This window comes from Lontra canadensis, unplaced genomic scaffold (genome assembly GCF_010015895.1).
Source record: "Lontra canadensis isolate GAN:19392208 unplaced genomic scaffold, GSC_riverotter_1.0 scaffold53, whole genome shotgun sequence".
Taxonomy (NCBI): domain Eukaryota; kingdom Metazoa; phylum Chordata; class Mammalia; order Carnivora; family Mustelidae; genus Lontra; species Lontra canadensis.
The window spans coordinates 2,511,470-2,519,338 of NW_022631047.1; positions in this window are offsets into that span (position 1 = coordinate 2,511,470).

The following is a 7,869-nucleotide window of genomic DNA, read 5'->3' on the forward strand; positions in this document are numbered from 1 at the left end:
CAGAGACAATATACAGAAACAGTGACTTTACAGGTAATACAATGGCACTAAATTAATATCTTTCACTAGTTACTCTGAATGTAAATGGGCTAAATGCCCCAATCAAAAGATCCAAGGTATCAGACTGGATAAAAAAGCAAGACCCATTGATATGCTGTCTGAAAGAGACTCATTTTAGACCCAAAGACACCTACAGATTTAAACTGAGGGGGTGGAAAACTATTTATCATGCTAATGAACAGCAAAAGAAAGCTTGGGTGGTTATCCTTATAACAGACAAATTAGATTTTAAACCAAAGTCTGTAATAAAAGATGAGAAAAGACAATATATCATAATGAAAGGGTCTAGCCAACAAGAAGATCTAATAATTATAAATATTTATGTCCTGAACATGGGAGCAGCCAATTCTATAAGTCAAGTCATAACAAAATTAAAGAAACCATCAATAATATGATAATAATAGGGGACCTTAACACCCACTCATTGCAATGGACAGATCATCTAAGCAGATCATTCAAAAGGGAACAAGGGGTTTGAATGACACACTGGACCAAATGGACTTCACAAATATATTCAGAGCACTCCATCCTAAAGCAACAGAATACACATTCTTCTTAAGAGCACATGGAAAATTGTCCAGAATAGATCACATACTGGGTCACAAATTGGGTCTCAAAGGGTACCAAAAGATTGGGATCATTCCCAGCATATTTTTGGACCACAATGCTTTGAAACTGGAACTCAATCACAAGAGGAAAGGTGGAAAGAACTCAAGTACATGGAGGATAAAGAGCATTCTCCTAAAGAGTGAATGGATCAACCAGGAAATTAAAAAAGAATTTAAAAAATTCATGGAGACAAATGAAAATAAAAACACAACTATTCAAAACTTTTGGGATATAGCAAAGGCAGTCCTAAGAGGGAAGTATATAGCAATGTAGGAGGTCCTCAAAAAATAAGAAAGGTGGGGTGCCTGAGTGGCTCAGTGGGTTAAGCTTCTGCCTTTGGCTTAGGTCACAATCTCAGGGTCCTGGGGTTGAGCCCCGCATCGGGCTCTCTGCTCAGCAGGGAGCCTGCTTCCCCTCCCCTCTCTCTATGCCTATTTGTGATCTCTGTCTGTCAAATAAATAAATAAAATCTTAAAAAAAAAAAGAAACAAAAAAGTCTCAAATATACAACCTAAACTTACACTTAAAGGAGCTGGAGAAAGAGCAGCAAATAAAGCCTAAACCCAGCAGGAGAAGAGAATAAAGATTAGAACAGGAATCAATGAAATAGAAGGGAAAAGAACAGTAGAAGAGATCAATGAAACTAAGACCTGGTTCTTTGAATGAATTAATAAAATTGATAACCCCCTGGCCAGACTTATCAAAAAGAAAAGAGAAAGGACCCAAATAAATAAAATCCTGAATGAAAGAGGAGAGATCACAACCAACACCAAAGAAATACAAACAATTTTAAGAACATATTATGAGCGACAATATGCCAACAAATTAGGCAATTTGGAAGAAATGGATGCATTCCCTGAGATGTATAAAATACCAAAACGGAAACAGGAGGAAATAGAAAACCTGAACGGACCCATAACCATCAATGAAATTGAAGCAATAATCAAAAATCTCCCAACATGGGGTACCTGGGTGGCTCAGTGGGTTAAAGCCTCTGCCTTCATCTCAGGTCATGGTCCCAGGGTCCTGGGATTGAGCCCCACATTGGGCTCTCTGCTTAGCAGGGAGCCTGCTTCCTCCTCTCTCTCTGCCTGCCTCTCTGCCTACTTGTGATCTGTGTCTGTCAAATAAATAAATAAAATCTTAAAAAAAAAAAACCAAAAAACCCTCCCAACAAACTAGAGTCCAGGGCCTGATGGTTTCCCATGAGAATTCTACCAAACATTTAAAGAAGAATTAATATTTACTCTTCTGAAGGTTTTTCCAAAAATAGAAATGATGGAAAACTTCCAAACTCTTCCATGAGGCCAGCATTGCCTTGATTCCCAAAACCAGACAAAGAATGTACTGAAAAGTAGAATGACAGACCAATATTCCTGATGAACACAGATGCCAAAATTCTCACCAATATACTAGCCAATAGGATACAATAGTACGTTAAAAGAATTACTCACCATGACCAAGTGGGATTTAATCTGGGCTGCAAGTGTGGTTCAACATCTGCAAATCAATCCATATGATACAATACATTAATAAAAGAAAGGACAAGAACCATATGATCCTCTCAATAGATGCAGAAAAAGCATTTGAGAAAGTACAGCATCTTTTCTTGATTAAAACTCTTCACAGTGTAGGGATAAAAGCCATATATGAAAAGTTCACAGTATCATTCTCAATGGGCAAAAACTTAAAACGTTTCCCTTAAGGTCAAGGACACAGCAGGTATATCTACTATCACCGCTGTTCTTCAACCTGGTAATAGATCTCTTAGCTTCAGCAATCAGACAACAAAAAGATATAAAAGGCATCCGAATTGGCAAAGAAGAAGTCAAACTCTCACTCTTCACAGGTGACATAATACTTTATGTGAAAAACCCAAAAGATTCCACCCCAAAATCACTAGAATTTATACAGGAATTTGGCAAAGGGACAGGATATAAAATCGATGCACAGAAATCAGTTGCATTTCTATACACTAACAATGAGACAGAAGAAAGAGAAATTAAGGAGTTGATCCCATTTACAATTATGCCAAAAACCATAAGATACTTAGGAATAAACCTAACCAAAAAGGCAAAAGATTTGTACTCAGAAAACTATAGAACTCTCATGAAAGAAATTGAGAAATACACAAAGAAATGGAAAAACATTCTGTGCTTAGGATTGGAGAGACAAATATTGTTAAAATGTCTATGCTACCTGGAGCAATCTATACATTCAATGTAATCTCTATCAAAATATCATCAACTTTTTTCACAGAGCTGAAACAAATAATCCTAAAATCTATATGGAACAAGAAAAGACCCCAAATAGCCAAAGAAATGTTGAAAAAGAAAACCAGACCTGGTGGTATCATAATCCTGGACTTCAAGCTCTATTACGAAGCTGTAATCATCAAGACAGTATGGTATTGGCATAAAAACAGACACATAGATCAATGGGACAGAATAGAGAACCCAGAAATGGACCCTTAACTCTATGGTCAACTAATCTTCAACAAAGCAGGAAAGACTATCTAATGGAAAAAATACAGTCTCTCCAACAAATGGTGTTGGGTAAATTGGACATGCAGATTTATCTGCATTCATCTGCCACATGCAGATGAATGAAACTGGACCATTTCCTTATACCATACACAAAAAGAGACTCAAAATGGATGAAAGACCTAAATGTGAGCTAGGAATCCATGAAAATTCTAGAGAAGAACACAGGCAACAACCTCTGTGACCTTGGCTGCTTCAACTTTTTGTTAGACATGTCTCCAAGGGAAGGGAAACAAAGGAAAAATGAACTATTGGGACTTTATCAGGATAAAAAAGTTTTTGCACAGCAAAGGAAACAGTCTTCAAAACCAAAAGACAACTGGCAGAATGGGAAAAGATATTTACAAATATCTTATCAGATAAAAGGCTAGTCTCCAAAATCTATAAAGAACTTATCAGCTCAACACCCAAAGAACAGAGAGTCTGATCAAGAAATGGGCAGAAGACACGAACAGACATTTCTCCAGAGAAGACATCCAGGTGGCCTACAGACACATGAAAAAATGTTTAACATCACTTGCTATCAAGGAAATACAAATCAAAACCACAATGAGATACCACCTCACACCAGTCAGAATGGCTAAAATTAACAAATCAGGAAACAACAGATGTTGGTGAGGATGTGGAGAAAGGGGAAAGAACCATCTTATACTGTTGGTGGGAATGCGAATTGGTGCAGCTACTCTGGAAAACAGCATGGAAGTTCCTCAAAAAGTTGAAAATAGAGCTACCCTACAACCCAGCAATTGCACTACTGGGTATTTACCCCAAAGCTACAAATGTAGCGATCTGAAGGAGCATGTGCACGTGAATGTTTATAGCAGGATGTCCACAATAGCCAAACAATGGAAAGAAGAAATCAGAGAGGGAGAGAAACCATAAGAGACCCCCTCCCCCTGTATTTATTTATTTATTTGACAGAGAGAGACACAGTGAGAGAGGGAACACAAGCAGGCTTCCTGTTGAGTAGGGAGCCCAATGTGGTGCTTGATTCCAGGACCCTGGGATCATGACCTGAGCTGAAGGAAGACAATGACTGAGCCACTCAGGCACCCCACCATAAGGGACTCTTAATCATAGGAAAAAAACTGAGGGTTGCTGGAGCGGAGAGGGGTGGGGGGATGGGGTAACTAGGTGATGGACATTAAGGAGGGCACATGATGTAATGAGCACTGGGTATTATATAAGACTGATGAATCACTGACTTCTACCTCTGAAACTAGTAATACATTATATGTTAATTAATTGAATTTAAATATAAAAATACAAGTGAAAAAAATTTAAAAATGGCATGTTTTAGTAAACATCCAATATATTTATACAAATACAGAAATTGTACATATGTAGCACTATGCAGACATATTATGTAGGTTACAAAATATGCACAGAACTATGAAGTTTGTGGTAATAATGATGTAGTCTTTGGCAATTTCAAATTTTTTTGCAGATTATAAATCAGGTCTGATTAGACCCCTGTTTTATGTCATAATGGAGCTAATTTAAGTGGAACGGAAGACATTCAAATCTTGATGTTCTCTTGATCACTTCAAAAAATTTGCACATTACAGTGAACTTCCACTCTTTCTTCAAGCCTGGCATACTGCACATTTCACACTTAACCAGTATGATTGTTCTCCCAAGTAATTATCAGAGGTTCAGAGGTATAACTTCTTTCTTATTTCTTAATACAAGACAAGTGAAAATTGGAGACTTACTGTTTTATTTGTCCCACGGACACCACTCTGTCAGCCTGGGATACATGTGTCCTCAAACTGCCCCAGGTTGGGTGGCCCTGGCTGCCGCACGGAGAGAGTGCAGAGTATAAGTGGGAGACCAACTCGGACACCAAACATGAGCTGCTTGTCTGTTGATAATTAGAGCAGAGATCAGTTGGAACCAATATAAATAATTAAAGTCCAATTTAAATACTATATATTTCATTTCTACCTCTTATAAATTAGCAAAGAAAAATATTAAAAATAACAATTTTATTCCCCAAAGTTCTGGTATTACAAGTGAACGTGGATTAGAATTATCTTGGAAAGAAAACTCTGTGACTGATCCTTTGGCCAATATGCTAGAAAGGACAAGACCCCTTAACTGTGGAGACACAGTGAGAAGTCAGCAGGTCACCACCCAGAAGAAAGGGTTCAGCAAAACCTGGCCATGCTGACACCCTGGTCTGCAACTTGTGGCATCCAGAACTGTGAGAAGTAAATGTCTATTAGTTGAAAGTGGTGTTTTGTTACAGGAGCTCAAATGGACTAGGACCAAGAACAAAGATAAACTGGAATATTTGAGCCACATTATCTACCACAGTATTGCAGAAGATGCCCAAGGAGACTTGAATTGGCATCCATCTCTCCATATCTCTGCCCAACCATTAGTCTTTCAAATGAATATGGCTGTTTCACTGAAGATGCTGAACTTCCCACATGTAGCAAGGAGCATTACACCCCTGCCTTGCTTTTGTAGATACGTTTATCATACCATCTTATAAAGTACTGTTTATAAATTGCCTCAAGTACAAGAAAGATATTATATAAATTCAGAGATTTGTTTCTTAATATCGTGTGAAGTACTAAAATAGCTGTCTTGAAAGAAATGGTTATAAATAAGCTAAAAAAATGATAGTTTTGGAGTGAAAATAAAACAAACTTCAGACAAAGGAAAGCCCTGAACCTGATGATTTCACCAGTGAATTCTACCAAACATTCAAAGAAGAACTAATAGCTGTTTTTCTCAAACTTTTCCAAAAAAATTTAAGAAGAGAGTATGGTCCCCAACTTATTCTGAGACTAGAATTATCCTGATACTAAAACCAGATAAAGACATGACAAGAAAAGAAAAATACAGACCAAGGTTCCTTATGAACATTGCTGAAAAGATCCTCAGAAAAATGCAAATTGGATTCAGCAGTATATTAAAAGGAATACATACCTGACCAGACGGGATTTATTTCTGGAGTGCCAGGATAGTTCAACATGTGAAATTTGATCAATGTAATACACCACGTCAACAAAATAAAGGGGAAAATCCCACATGGTCATCTCAGTGGACGCAGAAAGAGCATTTGATGAAATTCAACACTCTTTCAGGATAAAACAACTAGGAATAGAAGGAAACTACCTCAACATAATAAATGCTATTATCTGTAAAGCCTACAGTGACCATCATACTCAATAGCGAAAGACTGACGACTCTTACCTTACTGTTAGGAACAAGGCAAGGATGCTTACTTTTCCCACTTCCATTCACATATAACTGGAAGTCCTCGCCAGAGCAACAGGCAAGAAAAAGAAATAAAAGGCATCCAAATCAGAAAAGCAGTAATAAAATTAACTTTGTTTGCAGATGATATGATTTTGAATGTACAAACTCTCAAGATTACACACACACACACACTTAAAAGTAATAAACAAATTCATCAAAGTAGTAGGATATGAGGTTGACACAAACAAATCAGGTGCATTTCTGTATACAGAGAATGAACAATCTGAAAAGTATAGTCCCCCAAATTAAAAACAATAATTCCATTTATAATAGTATCCTAAAGAATAAAATACTCAGGAATTGACTTACCTAAGCAGGTAAAAGACTTGTACAATGAAAACAACAAATCATGGCTGAAAGATACTAAAGAAGACATAACTAAATGGAAACACATCCCAGGCTCATGGATTGGAAGAACTTAATATTTTGAAGATGTCAATATTACCCAAAGCGATGTACAGCTTCATTACAATGTCTAAAAAATTCCAATGACTTGTATTTTGCAAGAAGTAGAAAAACCTATCTTAAAATTCTTATGGAATCTCAAGGGAACCTGAATAGCCAAAACACTCTTGGAAAAAATGAACAAACAAAACTGAGGTCTTACAGACTAATGGGATAGAATAAGGACCCCAGAAATTAACTCATATATATGCTCAAATGATTTTTGACATGAGTGCCAAGACCATGTAATGGGGGAAAAGATGACATTTTGGTGCTGAGAAAACTAGATATCCACATGCAAAGTAATGATTGGACCTTTACCTAACACTATATGCAAAAATTAACTCAAATTGAATCAAACTGGGTTAAAGACACAGGATGTAAAAATCATAAAATGTTTCTAATTGCTAAGTTAGACTTCATTCAAAATTAAAGACTTTTCACTGAAAAATATTAAAACAATGAATAGACAAATATCAGACTGGAATAAAATACTCACTTGTCTGACAAGGGACTCTCATGTGAAAATACAAAGACTTTCTCTAACTTAATAATAAAAAGGCAAACAACTAAATAAAAAAAGTAGACAAAAAATTTGAACAGACACTTTACAAAGGAAGATACATAACTGGCCAAAAAATATGTGAAAAATGCCTAATATCATTAATAATAAAAAAAGGAAATTAAAACCACAATGAGGAACCACTGTACACCTTCCAGAAAAGAAAAAAAATTAACAGGCTGCTGACAATATTTGTTAAGACATGAAGCAAACAGTATTCCTGTAGGAATGTATTCCTGGTAAAAATGTAAAATAGTATAATCACTTTGGAAAAATGTTTGGCAGTATTTTTTTTTCTTTTCCTTCTTTTTTAAAAAAAAATTTAATTTATTTTTATTTTTTATAAACATATAATTTATTTTTAACCCCAGGGGTACA